The sequence below is a fragment of the Melanerpes formicivorus genome, unplaced genomic scaffold (assembly GCF_026170545.1).
Source record: "Melanerpes formicivorus ecotype bairdi unplaced genomic scaffold, bMelFor1.0.p_v2 SCAF_2, whole genome shotgun sequence".
Taxonomy (NCBI): Eukaryota; Metazoa; Chordata; class Aves; order Piciformes; family Picidae; genus Melanerpes; species Melanerpes formicivorus.
In genome coordinates this window covers 37137963-37155458 of record NW_027142354.1, presented here as the reverse complement: position 1 = coordinate 37155458, position 17496 = coordinate 37137963, and positions in this window count along the sequence as shown.

The following is a 17496-nucleotide window of genomic DNA, read 5'->3' as shown; positions in this document are numbered from 1 at the left end:
CCCTGCAGTGCAAAACTTTAATTCAGTTCCTTTCCTTGCTCCCCAGGAAGAAGCAAGCTGAGGGTGCCTTGTGGGGTATATTCATTTTGCTTACTAGCTTGAGACTAGTCAGACTTGGACACTATCCAAACTATTCAGTCTTGTAGCCCTCCCTTATGCAATTGCTCCAAGCATAATCCCACTGGGAGCAGGCTGTCAGAAGACATTCAGCACTCGTGAGCCTGTGTGTCCTTTCAATATGTGATATGGATGGCAAACCACACAGAATTACCAGAGGCACTCTCTGAGAAGAGGTGAAGAGCAGTTTCCCCAGCTTCCCTCTTCCAGCCAAGCAGGGATGAAGGGCAGATGACCTACAGCACACACAGCCAGGACAGAGATGCAGATGCTCAGTCATACTTCCAGCCTGGAGTTGCCACCTCTCCCCTGAGATCATAGAACCAGGTCTAGGCTGGAAGGGACCTCCAAAGCTCATGTAGTCCAACTAGATGACATCCCCAACTAGATCAGCCTGCCCAGGGTCTCATTGAGCCTCATCTTGAGTATCTCCAGGGAAGGGGCCTCAACCACCTCCCTGGGCAACCTGTTCCAGTGTTCCACCACCCTCATAGTAAAGAACTTGTTCCTAATATCCAACCTAAATCTGCCCTTCTCCAGTTTGAAGCCGTTGCCCCTCATCCTGTCACCACAGGCCCTTGTGAACAGTCTCTCTCCATCCTTCATGTAGGCCCACTTCAGGTACTGTACTGGAAGGCTGCTATTAGGTCTCCCCAGAGCCTCCTCTTCTCCAGGCTGAACAACCCCAGCTCCCTGAGCCTGTCCTTGTAGCAGAAGTGCTCCAACTCCCTGATCATTTTTGTGGCCCTCCTCTGGACCTACTCCATCACGTCCATGTCCTTCCTATATTGAAGGCTCCAGACCTGTACACAGACCTGTACAGGGACCAAAATATGCTGTAGCATCCCAGGCTACAGTTTGTATTTACTTTCACTCCAGTTTAATGACTTGAATTAGTGGATCCTTCACTGGATAAAAAAGTGGCTGCTTGGTTGGACTCAAAGAGTGTTAGTGAACGGAGTTAAATCCAGTTGGCAGCTGGTTACAAGTGGTGTTTCCCAGAGCTCACTGCTGGGGCCAGTTCTCTTCAATATCCTTATCAATCACCTGGACAAGAGGATTAAGTGCACTAAGTTTGCAGATAACACTAAGCTGGGAGGGAGTGCTGATCTGCTTGAGTGTAACAAGGCTCTACAGAGGGACCTGGACAAGCTGGATTGATGGGTTGAGGCCAGACGTATGAAATTTACAAGGCCAAGTGCCAGGTCCTGCACTTGGGTCTCAACAACCCCATGCAATGGTACAGGCTTGGGGCAGAGTGGCTGGAGAACTGCCCAGCAGAGAAAGACTTGGGGGTATTGATTGACAGACAGCTGAATATAAGCCAGGAGTGTGCTCAGGTGGCCAAGAAGGCCAAGAGCATCCTGGGCTGTATCAGGAATAGTGTGACAAGCAGGAACAGGGGGCTCCTCACTATAAGAAAGACGTTGAGGTGCTAGAGCGTGTCCAGAGAAGAGCAACAAAGCTGGTGATGGGTCTGGAGTCCAGGTTTTATGAGCAGTGGCTGAGAGAACTGGGGTTGTTTAGTCTGGAGAAAAAGAGGCCCAGGGGACACTTTATTGCTCCCAACAGCTACCTGAAGGGAGGCTGTAGCAAGGTGGGGGTTGGTAGCTTCTCCATACTAACAAGTGACAGGATGAGAGAAAATGGCTCCAAGTTGCACTAGGAGAGGTTTAGATTGGATATTAGAAGAAACTTCATCACTGAAAGGGAGTTATCAAACACTGGAATAGGCTGCCCAGGGAGCTGGTTGAATCCCCACCCCTGGAGGTTTTCAGAAGATACACAGATGTGGTGCTAAGGTTTAGCTCAAGTTTTGGTAGAGTTAGAGAATGATTGGATTAAACGATCCTAAGGGACTTTTTCAACCAAAACAATTCTATGATTCTATGAGTCTCAGTACCATCACACTTAGAAAATATTTGCCTTCCCACTTTATTCCCCCACACAGCTGTTCACCTCTAATGTTCTGGTACCAATAACACAGGCAAACTCCTTGTAGCCCTGCAAGCATGTGTGCACCACACACCCAAGTACAGTGATTCTCACTGTTTTGCAACCAGCCATGCAATGTGGAACAGGGTAGGTTATACATGCCACAAACAAATCTTTTTGCCTCACTCTGACTCTTCTGGCAACAAAGATTACTTACAAGCTCAGGCTTTCTACATTTAGAAAATAATCTCTAAAGCTGAAAACTCTACACAGGGACTTTCCAGACCCTTCAGAGCTATTGGAAACAGCAACAGTATGTGTCCTCCTCCACTCTCATGAGTGAGCTATTTAGGAGTTCCTTTGGGCTCATCTTAAAAATACCCACAGCACAAAAATAAGTCATGCCTGAAGGTCAGTTAAAATGAAATCTCTCAAATGGTGTTGAAAGTGCCCTGCTAGATGCAGCTGAGAGTTGGGGTTGGGATGTATTTCCCAAATCTTTTCATAAAGCTCAGTCAGTACTTATGGTGATGGCAAGAGGAAGCCAGAGATATTCCAGAAGGCCAAACATGGCAGAAATCTTCCTTTCTGTGTAGGGATGTAGACAGGCTGACTAAAATGGTGGCAGCATGCCTAGTACAACAAGGTCCTGCTCCGTTAACAGGGATCCATAAAACAAGGCTACAGAAAACAACAGCTACACCTTCCCCTGCCATTCAGTCATAGGATGGGCCCAGCTGCTGTTTAATTTACAAGTTCCCTGTGCAGAAGACTGCTATGGCCTGGCTGCCTCACTGGTGTTGTCATCTGTAGCTGGGGGAGCCACAGGCACGCATGAATTTCAGATTTCTATTTCTTCCTATAAATTAAACCCTTTTACAGTCATATTTCTCTAAAGATATTCTGGGTGTTAGTATTTGTCTGCACAGCTGTGAAGCTTCATATAGAAGCTACATCTGCTATATTCACCATCTGCTATATTCACAAGAAAGTGTAATACATAAAAATAACATTAAGATGGAGATGGGAGCTGACTAAAAGAAAGCAGAAGATAAAAATCCTTGTTCTAAGCCAGAAGAAAGTAATTAATTTTAGTGGTTGCTGCTAACTAGTGAGTTTGATTATTTTATGGTTCCCATCCCTTTACCCTGTTTAATTATTCTCCCTTATCAGTCACTTAGAAACAAAGGACCTTCAGGACTGGCTTAATTCAGTCTTGTTCTCTTTTATGTTTTCTTGTCAAGACTCTGTTATCTACTAATTCTTCCATCTGTGACTTATTTGTTCTGCCAAGGCAACAAGTTTCCCTTTGTCAGCTCCTCAAGGTCACCCCTGGGACATCTTCCACATGTGTAACTATATCCTGAACAAATGGCTCTCAGGTCACCTTCAAAACCTTTTGCCTTTTATAAGGCTTTATCTCTCCTCTACTTGCTCACAGAAAAATCACAGCAACTTACACATGAAGTTAATGTTCTAAAAACTGATACTCTTATTCCTCTGCCTATTTGTCAGTTCTTGGGCTGTGGTTTCCCATGAGGAGGGACTGTGTTCTTCAGCTGTGTTTAGACTGGTCAAACTAATAGTGTCTGAGCACAGGCCCACCACAGTCACCCATCTTGCTGAATTAGTAGCATGGCCTCTGAAATGGTTTTGCCTTAAGCCAGCTAGCTTTCTTTCAAGCATTACATAGGACAGTTCAAGTTTGGATGTAAATGTGGGCCAAGGACTTCTCCCAGTAGGTCGTTGATGGATTCTGTGTTGTTTGGGAGAGAAAAGTGTTTAGCTGTATGGAGGTGAACTCTGTCAAGTCAGCATGGAGCATGCTGATGTCCTACTAGCTATTATGGTGAATCACAGCCGTGCAATGGAGACTGCTTGGGATGAGTGCAGCGCCTATCTTCAGCCATGACTGAGATCTGAGCTTGCTACCTTGAACCACAATAACCAAACCATAGCTGTATTTTTCCATGTCTAAGATTTTATGAATACATAAGAAAACTTTTGCCTTTTTCTCCCCCCTTACATTACTTGAGTATCCTTTTCTTAAGGCACAGGGACACCTCACAACACTGTGAAGTGAAAAACAAATTCCAATCTCCCTTTCATTTGAAAGAAGCCAAGGGCAAGGATCAGAGTCTTTTCACTCCCATTCACCTCCAGAGCTATCTGAATTACTTCAGTGACTCAGGGGTTTAAAGGGAGTAGCCAAGTTCTTCAGGGACTTCCTCTTCAAACCCTGCCTGTGAACCCTGTGGGTTTCTCTTAGGACATCATGCTGGAGCACTAGGAACTGGAGAGAACCTGACTCCAGAACAGGTGTGTTGCAGGACAAAGCAGGGTCCTAGGGAGGCACAGTGCCTCTCAGAAAGCATCCTGAATAGAAGACATCTACAAGTGAGCTGCAGCAGGGAAGGTTAATGTGTGAGATGGTGACTTAAGGCAAGGAAAAGCCAACAGACCCTGTGGCTACAGAATGTGCACCATTCAGAGGGCCTCCCTATGGCTCTGGAGAGAGAAGGGTGTCAAAAATCCCCTAGAGATGACTGCAGATTATTATTCACTCCTATAAAGGCACCTCTGAATCCAAGGAGAAGGAAAGATCAAATGTAGCCTGGGAGATTATCATCTGTCTCTTATGGAACTTTAGAAAGGAGAATTTGGTAGCAAAAGCAACAAGTAAGAAAGAAGCCAACAAAAGCCAAAACCATGCACAGCTTAATGTCATTCTCAGGCCAAGCATCAGGACTGATGGCTGGGACAGTGGTCAGCTTGTTCCTCTGACAATAATAGCACATGATGCTTTTGCTGTTACTTTAAAAGGCAATAAAAATAAATTGGGACAGAATATAGACACATATATGTGTGTGTGTGTATGTTCTTATCTAGATTTCGTTTTTAAATGAAGAAAAATCAGACAAGCAATTCAAATCTCTCTTAACTGTGATTCCTAGCAAAATCACTGCTACACCATTTTTTCCAAACCCTGGCAAGAGCTGAGCTCTGAGATCTCCCAAACACAATTTCTTAAACCCTTCCATCCTATGGCTGCACACAGTCAATATTTAGGAGAGATTTACAAAACAATTTTATACCCATGCTCTCATTCTGCTGTAATTAAACACCACATCCAGAGTTGTGTGAGATCACTGATCTCAGCAAACAAGTGCAAACAGGGCAGTAAATCATAAGGGCATATTAGCACCACTTGCCTTTACAAGGCAGAAAACTGCCACATACATGTATTCACACATGGCAATTTTGCCAAGCATTAGTTATTTTTAAGCTCCTGTCAAATAGAGGCATGGCTGTTCTGAGGATGGTTATATGTTTAAAATGTTTTTCCCTTAAATCTCTACTTTTTTATTTTTCATTACTTTTCCAAATGCATTTTGAAATATTCACAAAGGCTAAGCACATTTAAGCTTGCAGAACGGCACCTTTAGGGGCTGATAATTTACGCTAAGTAATTTTGAAGAGTCACTACTTTTTCAGCAATACTGCTCCAACTACTGTGCTGGGATCTACCCTGACAAATCTATACATACAGGAGTAACTTTCTTCCACTGCATCAAATTAGAATATGAAGGAAAAAAAAAAGTATCACAGAATCATCAAGGTTGGAAGAGACCTCAAAGATCATCAAGTCCAACCTGTCACCAGAGGCCTCATGACTAGGCCATGGCACCAAGTGCCACGTCCAATCCTCTCTTGAACACCTCCAGGGACGGTGACTCCACCACCTCCCTGGGCAGCACATTCCAATGACGAATGACTCTCTCAGTGAAGAACTTTCTCCTCACCTCGAGTCTAAACCTCCCCTGGTGCAGCTTGAGACTGTGTCCTCTTGCTCTGGTGCTGATTGCCTGGGAGAAGAGACCAACTCCTCCTGGCTACAACCACCTTTAAGGTAGTTGTAGAGGGCAATGAGGTCACCCCTGAGCCTCCTCTTCTCCAGGCTAAACAATCCCAGCTCCCTCAGCCTCTCCTCATAGGGCTTGTGCTCAAGGCCTCTCCCCAGCCTTGTTGCCCTTCTCTGGACACGCTCAAGTGTCTCGATGTCCTTCTTAAACTGAGGGGCCCAGAACTGGACACAGTACTCAAGGCGTGGCCTAACCAATGCAGAGTACAGGGGCACAATGACTTCCCCGCTCCTGCTGGCCACACTATTCCTAATGCAGGCCAGGATGCCATTGGCCCTCTTGGCCACCTGGGCACACTGCTGGCTCATGTTTAGGTGGCTGTCAATCAGCACCCCCAGGTCCCTCTCTGTTTGGCAGCTCTCCAGCCACTCTGACCCCAGCCTGTAGCTCTGCGTGGGGTTGCTGTGGCCAAAGTGCAGCACCCAGCACTTGGATTTCTTGAATGCCATCCCATTGGACTCTGCCCATCTGTCCAGTCGGTCGAGGTCCCTCTGCAGAGCCCTCTGCAGAGAATCAGGCTCACATGCAGAATAAGTTGTGAGGGCTACTGTAGGGGCCCCACTTTAGGAAGTATTCTTGACAATACAAGTCCTGAAGGAAGAAGAAAGGCTGTTTCACTGGGTTTCTCAGGGGAATTTCATGGTCTCTGCATTTGACAGATCAGAAGAATACTGCTGCTCCATTCCTGAAGTGCTGATGCAATATTTTCACTAGAATTCTTGCAAAGTCCAAAGGAAAATAAACCCTAGATTAAATTTCAGTGACAATAAATCAAAACATGAATGCTTAAAACAACTCAAATGCAATTGCTTTTCTGCATAGATATTACCTTGCCATCCCTTAATCCAAACCCCGTTTTGTTTTCATTGATGCAGCGCCTTGTAATGTCTTTACAGCGAGAAACAGCATCAGAGAGGATAGCAGGTTTTCCTCTGGATTTATGTCTTGGAAGGTGGGCGTATCTGCAGTGATCCAAAACATTTGCAGGCAGTGTGTGACAACATATCCTACCTGTGTTCACTGTTGTCACAGCAAGCTACCTTCACTGCCTTTCCAATATTTTCACAAGGAAGCAGACCTGTATGGAAAAAACACATTTGCAGTGTGCTAAATATTTTCTAGTATGAATGTATGAGAAAATGTCCAGAAAAATATCTAAATGCACAAAGGAATGATATAAGAGATGACATATATATTCATGGTTTTAAGAAAGCAATTTGTCATCTCCTTCCAAGGCAATGGATGTCATCACCCTGGCCCAGTTCCCCAAGCAGTAAACTGACCACTCAGCTGAAGGCATTGTCAGCAAACCAACACAGGGTGCAGCAGCTTTGAGAAAAAAATTGCAAGCTTTTCCTTTTAAAAACCAACCAGCCAGCATCACCCCACCATGGCAAACTGACATTCACAAAACTGATGTCTCTTTCACTCAAGTGTATGTCATGGGGGAAAAGAAAAAACCCTTAACCAGAAACTCCAAAATTTTGCCTCAAGCTGAATACTTGCAAGATTCCATTATATCCACAAGAGACTTGGTTACAGTCACTGATGTTATTCTTCAGGCACTCAAACACGGCAGTAACAGGTGGGAGCATTCACACACAGAATGGATAAACTCTGAGACAGAGAATCCCAGACATGTCACCTTGTGCAGCAGAATATGCTAGGCTGCTTTGAGTTGCCCTGAGGTGGAGAGAAGGCTGCCACATGCAAGAGAAGTGTTTGTGTGTGTGTATTTGTGTGCCCTTGCACATGTAAGACCGCATAAGAATGGTCTGCAACATCTGTGCTAAGTTAGGTAGTTACTGTCACGCAATCAAAGCACAAAACTCCAAGAGTGAAGCACTCATAAAACTGTTATAGACACAGGATGCCAAGGGGACAGAATAAATAAAAGCTTAACCTCAGGAAATGGAATCTTTCTCCAAAATGTTTGGGAAATTTTGAAAGATCCTACTGACCTCAGTCTCAACACTTCTGATTAGTAGTTTTCAAAAAGTTTGCCATAGTTCTGATTAGGAACACCTTAGAATCTGAATCATATTTGATAACATAGCAAACTCTTGGCCAAGCTGTCAGCCCATGGCTTGGACAGGAGCACACTGCAATGGGTTAGGAACTGGCTGGAGGGCCAAGCCCAGAGAGTGGTGGTGAATGGTGCCACATCCAGCTGGCAGCCAGTCACTAGTGGTGTGCCCCAAGGATCAGTGCTGGGCCCTGTGCTCTTTATTGATGATCTGGATGAGGGCATTGAGTCCATCATCAGCAAATTTGCTGACGACACCAAGCTGGGGGCAGGAGTTGATCTGCTGGAGGGTAGAGAGGCTCTGCAGAGAGACCTTGACAGGCTGGACAGATGGGCAGAGTCCAATGGCATGAGATTTAACACATCCAAGTGCCGGGTTCTGCACATTGGCCACAACAACCCCATGCAGAGCTACAGGCTGGGGTCAGAGTGGCTGGAGAGCAGCCAGGTAGAGAGAGAGCTGGGGGTACTGGTCGATGGTAGGCTGAACATGAGCCTTCAGTGTGCCCAGGCATCCAAGAGGGCCTGCATCCTGGCCTGCATCAGGAACAGTGTGGCCAGCAGGAGCAGGGAGGTCATTCTGCTCCTGTACACCACACTGGTTAGGCCACACCTCGAGTACTGTGTCCAGTTCTGGGCCCCTCAGTTTAGGAAGGATGTTGAGTTGCTGGAATGAGTCCAGAGAAGGGCAACAAAGTTGATGAGGGGTTTGGAACACAAGCCCTATGAGGAGAGGCTGAGGGAGCTGGGGCTGCTTAGCCTGGAGAAGAGGAGACTCAGGGGTGACCTTATTGCTCTCTACAACTACCTGAAAGGAGGTTGTAGACAGGCGGATGATGGTCTCTTCTCCCAGGCAATCAGCACCAGAACAAGAGGACACAGTCTCAGGCTGCGCCAGGGGAGGTTTAGGTTGGATGTTAGGAAGGAGTTCTATACAGAGAGAGTGATTGCCCATTGGAATGGGCTGCCTGGGGAGGTGGTGGAGTCACCATCATTGGAGGTGTTCAGGAGGAGACTTGATGGGGTGCTTGGTGCCATGGTTTAGTTGTTTAGGTGGGTTGGATTGGTTGATGGGTTGGACACGATGATCTTGAAAGTCTCTTCCAACCTGGTTTATTCTATGTTCTAACTGCTTCTGCAGTCAAACAGTATGTGCTGACAGAAGCAAATAACCTTGCTGTCTTTGCCATGTCTGAATGGTGTCACAACACTGCGTGTTCTCAGTACTATCACTGTTTCATTTCATTTTATGGATCTCAGTTCTTAAACTGTTCCCATAGCCCATTTCCCCTTTTTTTCATCCTCCCCTTACTACATAAAGAGTCAGTTTGATGTTCTATCTGAAACTGTGTAAATTATCCTACACATCAGTTCTTTTGAACTTGCTTTGCTTGCCATTATCAGTTTAGAGATTACTGCAGCAGTACAAGCCCTTGTGGAGTACCAACAAATTACAGTATCACAGAATCAGTATGGTTGGAAGAGACCTCAAAGACCATCCAGTCCAACCCTCAACCCAGCACTGAAGGGTCAACACTAAACCATGTCCCCATGCCCCAGGTCCACACACTGCTTCATTACCTTCAGGGATGGTGGCTCCACACTGCCCTGGACAGACCATTCTAATGTTTGATAGCCCTTTCAGTGAAGAAGTATTTCCTAATATCCAGCCTAAACCTTGCCTGGTGCAGCTTGTAACCAAGTCTGAAGCTTACCATGCGGTTGTTGTGACCCAGGTGCAGGAACTGGCACTTGGCATGGTTGAACTTCATACAGTTAGCCTTGGGCCATTGGTCTAACCTGTCCAGATCCTGTTGCAGTTTCCCTACCCTCTAGCGGATCAACACAGTCACCCAGCTTGGTGTCACCTGCAAACTTAGTAAGGGTGCACTCAATCCCCTCATCCAGATTGTTAATAAAGATATTAAAGAGGACAGGCCCCAGTACTGATTGCAAGACATATTTCAGCTACAAAAAAACCCTCTGCTTAGCATGTCAGTAAGTTGGTTTTGCAGTTACAGTAGCTTGCCAAACTTATGACTGACTTGCCTATTTTAAACTTGCAAACAGAAAATGCAGGCTGGTTGAAGCTGTGTTCACTACACCTGGGTTTAGGACTGCACAGAACTGACAGTAAAATTACAAGCTTCTAAAAATAGCAGATGATATCACTGACAACAGTGAAATCTGAGTGGTGCAACATGGACTGCGACGAATAAAACAAATTAAAAATCTGTAGATACGGCTGGAGTGTTCCCAGACACAATCCCTCAGACCATATGGGCTGTTAAAAGCCCTCTGGCGTTTATGCCTTAAAAGCTTGGTTCTTTTAATTTTGAGCTATTGCCAGGCTCTCCCGCTGCATCTGTGACATCTGGTTGCTCTGCTGTTTCTCTCTGGCAACGTAGGAGTTTGGCCTGGTTATTTACTGCTCGGTCCTCTGTGCAAGGTAGGACTTGTCCCTTCCTGCCCAATGAATAGTGCTAATCTTTTTTGCCTTGTTTCAGCAGTTCCAGCGGGACCATTATCACCATCTCTGGGCTGCTGTTCTCTCTCCTCAGACAGAGTTTTCTGGCAAAGGCTTAACAGTGCTCTTTACCCAATTTATACATAAAGATACTTGTTCTCTGTCTCATCTCCAAGGGGCTCAGACAAGGCAGAGGGAAAAAACACCCTTTTCACACTTCTTCAAGTAACTCTCATCTCACAACAAATTGCATTTTTCATGTTGCTGCTAGCTGCTCTCTAAACTAATTGGACCCTCCCAGCATCTTTCCTACCAAGATCACATAAAGAAACCTTGAACTGGGGAAGACAGATTACAGGGATGGGAAGAAGGGGCACATCTACGGGAAACAGACAGGATAAAATGTCTGTGTGGCAGAAACAAAGAACTGTAAAAAGCAAGGGTGCTTTTCCAGGGATCAAAGGTCACCAAACACCCAGAGATGAGGGATCACATAGAAATGGGCAAGCCAATTCTATGCAAGAGATGCTGGCTAAAGCAGTTTCCAAGACTGCAGGACCACCATTGTGTCAAGCAGAAAGCAACAGTTAAGCAGGGCAAGAGACATGGAGGTGGATGGAATGATTACACTTAACAATATGATGCTCATTTATAGATGACAGTGGAAAAGAGCTGAATTGCAGAGATTAACCTCAAATTGTGACTTGCAAAATGTGCCTGCTTCACTTCAGCAGTGATGTCATTAATAGGCTAACTTGCAGTTTTAAAGATTTTCATGCTCTTAATCCCAGTTTTCCATTGCATGGCTCTTGGCTGAAATTTCTTTTGTCTGGTTCATTATACTGATTTTTGTCCAAGAACTCCTCTAGTTGACTCACAGGTCACTGAGGTTTAAAATAAATAGGGGAAAAAAGAAAATTGGAGAAGGGCTATATGACATCACTGGTCATTACATGGTTCTTGGTGTGTTCTGAGAAAACATTTAGGTCAGAGTAAACTGAAAACATGAAAATGGGCTTTCATACTTAGGTCAACTTGGAAAACAGCTCTGTACAGAAAGTAAAGTTAAATATAACAGATTTTTGGATTCAAACCACCCAGTTCTTGTAGAAATGGTATTTAGTTTTAGATGAGTATTTGTGGATTAAATTTGTAATAGGTCTTTTATCTACCCCATTACAAAAGGGCAGGGCCTCACTCACTTGTCTTGTTCCTACCCAGCATCTTTGTCTTGCTCAGTGAAGCCAGCCTGACTCCACAAACTTAGTTTTCTTGCCTTAACAATGAAATAAAATATGTGAGCTCATTTACTATAAATCAAATACATTCACTAATAATGATTAGATCTTGGTCTTTGGAGAATATTAACAGTTAAAAAAAAGAACCTTTGCTACTACATTTGGCCTATAAAGGATTACTCTTTTATTAGTGTAGCTGAGGGATTAGTAGAAGTTTGTCTAATGAATGCAGCTACTATACTTGAGTACATGCCTGAATAAGCTACTTGTCAATTGAAACCTATCTATTTATAAGCACTTCTGAATGGTGTAAAAGCTATCTGTATGCCAGAATGGCAATGGATTTTGCATAACAGTAAATATTTTATTGCCATTTGCACTGAAATTCACCTCCTTAGCCAATTTTATTTCGGAACTCTATAATGTAAAATGTACAGGATGTACTTTCTTACAACTTCTTAGCTCAAAAGAAAAAAAAAGAAGTGTTACTGGTTAGCAGTTGTCAGTGGGGGATAGGTGTATCTTTTATACATGAGTGTATATAAAATCTTCACAAATGCAAATTAACACTTGTTAAAATAAGTGCTATCCATGTCTGTCTTAATTTAAGGTAACCATAAAAATTCTGTGATAAAATAACTTCTAAATTTCCCCTCTGTTCATTCTTCAGCCGTAATACAAAGTGAATTTAAAATGCTTCACAGATGGATGACACCAGAGTTTTGCAATGGCAGATATCAATGCACATCTCTTAAGTGAATAATGAAAACAACGTATCTTAAAATATATCTGTTTTCATATTTATAAACCTATCCAGCAGACCAGCAATAGAAACTCTCTGGAAAATGGTGCTAGAATAGAACAGAACGGAACGGAACAGAACAGAATAGAATAGAACAGACCAGGTTGGAAGAGACCTTCAAGATCATTGAGTCCAACCCAACATCCAACAGTATCTAATCAACTAAACCATGGCACCAAGCGCCTCATCCAGTCTCCTCCTAAACACCTCCAGTGATGGTGACTCCACCACCTCCCTGGGCAGCACATTCCAATGGCAAATCACTCTCTCTGTGAAGAACTTCTTCCTAACATCCAGCCTAAATCTCTCCTGGTGCAACTTGAGACTGTGTCCTCTTGTTTTGGTGCTGGTTGCCTGGGAGAAGAGACCAACTCTCTCCTGGCTACAACCTCCCTTCAGGTAGTTGTAGGCAGCAATAAGGTCACCTCTGAGACTCCTCTTCTCCAGGCGAAACAACCCCAGCTCCCTCAGCCTCTCCTCATAGGGCTTGTGCTCAAGGCCTCTCCCCAGCCTTGTTGCCCTTCTCTGGACACGTTCAAGTGTCTCGATGTCCTTCTTAAACTGAGGGGCCCAGAACTGGACACAGGACTCAAGGTGTGGCCTAACCAATGCAGAGTACAGGGGCACAATGATTTCTCTGCTCCTGCTGGCCACACTATTCCTAATGCAGGCCAGGATGCCATTGGCCCTCTTGGCCACTTGGGCACACTGCTGGCTCATGTTTAGGCAGCTGTCAATCAGCACCCCCAGGTCCCTTTCTGTTTGGCAGCTCTCCAGCCACTCTGACCCCAGCCTATAGCTCTGCATGGGGTTGTTGTGGCCAAAGTGCAGCCTCCACAATAGTTCAGGAGATGCACCTTCCTGTAAATGTGTCTATTACACCCCCAGAATTAACAACTCTTTCTGTGACCAGTCACAATTATATATATATATATATATGTATATATGTGCATTTCAATCCACTTTAAGTATTTCAATACACTATAAGCATTCGTATATGCTTATATAAGCACACAATATAAACAAAACACAACCAATTTCTTGCCATAATTTTTGCAAAATAAAGCACTCAATCACACTGAAACCAACTCCTTACAGTTTATTTTGAAGTTCAGAGAACCTAAGTTGTACATGATCAGCTCTTACCTTTTCCCTATTTCACACACACTTCTGGTGCACAGCTCTGCATGAAGGCAGATGAAGATGTTAAATACTTCTATACTATTTTAATTTGTGTTACTCTGGAGATAGCATGAGGGCTTTTTTAGCTTCCTTTAATCCCCTGAAATATGTTATCTCCATCTGTACTGTCATTCATACAGTCACTGATATCGAGACAGAAATTCTGAACAGAAGAGCTATATCAAAATAATCTCTTGGCCAGTTGCTGCTCCAGAGTAGGATAAAGTGAAATTAGTACTTGGGGGTTTTCTACCTTATTTATTTTGAAAATAATTAGAGGGGCAGTTTCAACCAATGTACATGCATATCCAAAAGCTAAACTTACAAATGTGTCCTCTGTGTTTGCATACAAACTATTTTTATATCTGAAAAGTTATTCCAAGCTTGCTTTCTTCCCAAAGCACTTTTGCACAGAGCTTTACATGCATACTGGGAGGAAAGCTGCCTTTCTGCATGTACCAGCTAGTGTGGTGGAAGGAACATTGTTTATGATGTGACATAGAAGGCATTCACTGGCATTTATTCATAGAATTGTTAGGTTTGGAAGGGACCTCGAGGATCAGCCAGTTCCAACCCCCCTGCCATGGGCAGGGACACCTCACACTACATCAGGCTGCTCAGAGCCACATCCAACTTGGCCTTAAAATCTTCCAGGGATGGGGCTTTTACCAGGGTCTCACCACCCTCACAGTGAAGAATTTCTTCCTAACATCCAATCTGAATCTACCCATTCCTATTTTTTTCCATTCCCCTAGTCCTATCATTACCAGAAACCCTAAAAAGTCCCTCACCAGCTTCCTTGTAGGCCCCCTTCAGATACTGGAAGGCCACAATATGGTCTCTTTGGAGCCTTCTTTTCTCCAAACTGAACAACCTCAACTCTCTCAGCCTGCCCTCAGAGGAGAGGTGTTCCATCTCTCTGATCATCCTCGTGGTCCTTCTCTGGACACACTCCAGCACCTCCAGATCCCTCTTGTAATAGGGGCTCCAGAACTGGATGCAGTACTCCAGGTGGGGTCTCACCAGAGCACAGTAGAGGGGGAGAATCATCTCCCTCGACCTGCTGGCTATGCTTCTCTTGATGCAGCCCACACTGTGATAGGCTTTCTGGGCTGCAAGTGCACACTGGTAATTCAGGATGACCTGAGCAAGTGTGGTTCCACCAGCCTTAAGAGCATTCGCTTCTGTTATGAGTAATGTCCCAGCCCAAGAAAACCTTCTAGCATTACACTTGGCTTTGTATACTTTCTCTGTGTAGACAGAGCCCTCTGGGTCAGATCTTCCCTGGGTCCTAACCACCAGTGCCTGAAGATGTTGTATCTTGAACCATATTAGGTCAAAGACAAACAGTAAACAAACAATCTTAGGCCACGGAAATACATTCTTTTCCATAGATCATGCTTCCTTCAAGCTTTACTGCCTTTGTATTCATCATCAAAACCCTGAGACAGTTGACTTCCCTGTCTGGACAGGTCAAAAATGAAAACTTCTGGACTCATCCATTTTACTTCCATTTCACACCAAATTAACTCTAACAGCAGACAGACAACAAAAATGAATGCGGTGATTTGGCCCTGGCTGGGGGCAAGATGCCCACCAAAGCTGCACTGTCACTCCCCTTCTTAGATGGACACAGGAGAGGTAAAATACAACAAAGGTGCGTAAGTCAAGATAGAAGCAATTTAATAAGATGAAAAGCAAAAGCAAAGGCTGCACACAGAAGCAAGAGCTAAGACATTATTCTCTACTTCCCATAAGCAGACAATGTCCAGTTGCTCCCCAGGAAGCAGGGCTTCAATATGCATAGCAGTTTCTTTGGAGGACAGCCACCATCAAAAAATGGATCCCACGCTTCCTTCTTTCAGTTAGCTTTTATGTCTGAGCTGACATCATACAGTACAGAATACCCCTTTGGTCAGTTTGGGTCAGCTGGCCTGGCTGTCTCCTCCCAGAATTTGCCCATCCCTCAGCCTACTGCTGAGGGAGAAATGTTGGAAGAGCACAGCCTTGGCTCAGCAGTAGCCAAAACACTGGTGTGTTATCAACACCCAGCTACATCACTGAAAAACACAGAACTATGAAAGATGCTCTGGGGAGAATTAATTCCATCTCAGCCAAACCCAATACAATGGGTAGTCCTTAATACTTAATTCAAATAAGGGGAAAACAAAAGAAGATTGGAAGCAACTTAAGTTCTACTACGAAATCTAAGACATTCTTGCAAAATACCACTTAATCAAGGCCCTGATATACCAAGTAGTTGTCATCATGCAACTGTACACAGAGTACTTGAAAATAACATTGATGTTACAGTGGTATTTGTAGGTGTGATAACTACATGAGGAAAGGACTGTCCAGTTCTACTAAACCTCGATTCTGCAGTTGTCATGGGAGTAACCCAAGTGAAAAACACTCTCGTGTCAGAAGACATATGCCGCCTATAAGATGGAGATCTGGAAAGTCTGTAGTCTGGTCAGTAATGTTCCTTCCTCTTTCCATACTAGCAAGCTTTTTTAACAATCAGAGCTTTTATACTAACATTGTCTTCATGACAATGGTCTTCTAGAGCTGTTCTAAAGCAAATGGTGCTGACATGAGTAGAGAAAATGAGTACTATACAAACTGAGGTGGCTTTTGTGTCTGGGAATTTTTAAAAGGCACCTGTGATGAACTCCAAAGAAGCAGCATAGGCTCATCTTGTATACAAGGACAACGAAAATGCTGTTAATGCAAAGAAAGAGGTAGTAAGAACATACCTGGTAAGAGAGTTACATCAGGTGCTCAGTCTCATGGATGAAGTGGCTGAGATCTTCTGGGATGGTTAACTATTCTGAAAAGCCAGGGCCTCCTGAATAGTGAGCCAACTCCAGTCTCTCCATCTTCCACATAATGTAGACTGTCTGTACATATTTAATGGCGTACTTCTAAGTCTCTGCAGGTATCTCCCTGCTATTACATTAATTATAAGAGCAAAACTAGCGTGCTGTCACAACACTAGTTGTCAAAAGTTTTTAGAACGATGCTATTTGTAAAGAGTAGGCTTTTGTAGATTTTTGTTTTCTTTTCCTTTGTGAACAAGGTAAAACATACCATGGATGAGGGCATTGAGTCCATCATCAGTAAATTTGCGGACAACACCAAGCTGGGGGCAGGAGTGGATCTGCTGGAGGGTAGAGAGGCTCTGCAGAGGGACCTCAACAGGCTGGACAGATGGGCAGAATCCAGTGGCATGAGATTTAACACATCCAAGTGCCGGGTTCTGCACATTGGCCACAACAACCCCATGCAGAGCTACAGGCTGGGGTCAGAGTGGCTGGAGAGCAGCCAGGCAGAGGGACCGGGGAGTGCTGGTCGATGGTAGGCTGAACATGAGCCTGCAGTGTGCCCAGGCAGCCAGGAGGACCAATGGCATCCTGGCCTGCATCAGAAACAGTGTGGCCAGCAGGAGCAGGGAGGTCATGCTGCCCCTGTACACCACACTAGTTAGGCCACACCTTGAGTACTGTGTCTAGTTCTGGGCCCCTCAGTTTAGGAAGGATGTTGACTTGCTGGAACGAGTCCAGAGAAGGGCAACGAAGCTGGTGAGGGGTTTGGAGCACAAGCCCTATGAGGAGAGGCTCAGGGATCAGGGGTTGCTTAGCCTGGAGGAGACTCAGGGGTGACCTTATTGCTCTCTACAACTACCCTAAGGGAGGTTGTAGCCAGGAAGGGGTTGGTCTCTTCTCCCAGGCAACCAGCACCAGAACAAGAGAACACAGTCTCAGGCTGTGCCAGGGGAGGTTTAGGCTGGAGGTTAGGAAGTTCTA